Raw genomic sequence first — 2,391 nt, forward strand, 5'->3', positions numbered from 1 at the left:
ACTCTTTCTGGATTTTTGAAAACGGGTACTATGACATTCACATCATCATCTACGTGACGGGATTGAACAATTTGAATCTTACCTTCATCCATCAACGTTGGATGTCTCTTTTCACAACCATACAACCCCTTAGGTTAACACTGCAGATAGCACAACCATCATGGTCATGCTCACAATCGCTCACTAAACAAATGTCTTTATGCATCGTCACTAAAGACCTTCTGATGAAATAGACATCAAACACTTTGAACTCCCCAGGGTAGCTGTCTACCATATTGACAGATGAACTTCCATGGGTTGGCAGTGGGTTAGCTTTCACATTAGGTGCGCAGTCCTCAAAGGACACCATTCCACTCTTCACTAGCTTTTGAACTTCGTATTTCAGTGGATAACAGTTCTCAATGTCATGTCCGGGTGCTCCTTGATGAAAAGCACAACAGAGATTAGGCTTGTACCACCATGGAAGTGGTTCACGAATTTTTGGCGGATTCCTCGGTTGTAGTAGGTTCTTGAGAACTAAATACGGATACAGTTCTGCATATGTCATAGGAATTGGGTCGAAATAGACCTTCTTCCTCTCAAAAGTTTGTTGTTAATGATTGTTGGTATTGCTGTTGTTGTAGGTGTTTGTTCATTGTTGTGGTTGTTGTTGTTGACGCTGTTGTTGTTGAATTGGTGTTGATTGACTTGCGGAAAATACTGGAATTACGGAGGATACTTGATGATGGTGTTGACGGGGTGGTTGATTACTTTTGATCTGAGGCCTCCTCTACCTCCCACTAATGATTGCGTTGGCTTCACTGTCTTTCTTCTTCCCAAAACTGCTGCCATATCTCTTACTTGATGATACCTCCTCTTTTGACAATCGTCCTTCTCAGACACCTTCTTCAAGCCTCATCCCCATATTTACCATTTTTGTAAAGTCACTGGGGGTACTGGCAATCATACGTTCATAGTAAAATGAACTCAGGGTCATTTCCTTCTCCTCTAAAGGAGGGGTGACCTGAGCAACTAACTCTCTCCATCTCTGCGCATATTCTTTGAATGCCTTCTTATCCTTATGAGACATAGACCTCAATTGGTCTCTATCAGGCGCCATGTCCATATTATACTTATACTTATACTGTCCAACCCCATATACCATCTGAGCGTCGCACCGGTCAGACCGTCATGGAAGTAGTGAATTAACAGCTGATCATTGTCAGTTAGGGTAGACATTTTACGGGCATACATCACCAAATGACTGAGCTGACATGTGTTCCCTCTGTATTTTTCAAAGTCAGGCACTTTGAACTTCACCGGAATCTTCACATTCGGCACCAGACATAATTCAGCTGCACTCTTCCCAAAAAGATCATTTCCTCTTAATGTCTTTAATTCCTTGTGCAACTCAAGAAATTGATCCTTCATTTCATCCATTTTCTCATAAACATTCGGGCCCTCAGATGGCTCGGAATGATAAATGGTATCTTCTACGCGAGGTAAGGTGTGCACAACGGGAGGTGGCACAGACATGACCGGCAGGCATGGCAGGCACAAAATAAGCGGTAGCAGTAGGCATGGTAGAGGTAGCTAACTCTGAGATAACAGTCCTTTGAGGAGGAGGAGTTGCGGGTGTTGGAGAAGACTGGCTCTGAGCATTTAGCATTGACTCCATCATGGCAGTCAGTCGAGCGATCTCGTCCTTCATCTCTCTATTCTCTTGCTCAAGATGTTCCATGATTCTGGAGTGATTGGCGCGAGTGTTGTACCGATGAGTCAGCTTGGCTGAAGCACAGAAGAAACACCAATGAGACATCTGGCGAAAGAGAAACCTGCTTATGCAAATGATGCATGAAATGCAATGCTTGTTTATTTTTTTCAAGGAACTTACATATATATATATATATATATATATATATATATATATATATATATATATCTATATATATATATATATATATATATATATAGCAATAATTGCAACAATTTGATGTGACCAAAAATCTCTTTTATTTATATAATTGGAAGGATTACACTGAGTACAATTTCAAAAACCAAATGAAAAAATACAAGAGAAAGGGAGACTATTCATCCTAAGGATCCCTAACAACAATGTCAAAAGATCTGGTTGTAGGAGCATACTTCCTTCGAATGCGTCGAATCTCGGCCTCAAAAGAAGCCTTCATCTGAGCCTTTTTGAGGAAAAGCTGATCAACAATCTTCTTTCGAGCGACGGAAGGCTGAGGCATACTAGAGGAAGATGAAACCTCTGATTCTCTGTCTCTTTGTCACTCGGTCTTCAAGTAGCTCAATGAGTGCATCTTTGTCCTTAGATTCCAACTGCAACTCCTCATACTTCTTTCTCAAAGCACGGAAACACTTTTCCTACATATTCTTCTCTTGCTTCAT

Source organism: Lathyrus oleraceus, chromosome 1, assembly GCF_024323335.1.
Source record: "Lathyrus oleraceus cultivar Zhongwan6 chromosome 1, CAAS_Psat_ZW6_1.0, whole genome shotgun sequence".
In the NCBI taxonomy this organism is placed as follows: domain Eukaryota; kingdom Viridiplantae; phylum Streptophyta; class Magnoliopsida; order Fabales; family Fabaceae; genus Lathyrus; species Lathyrus oleraceus.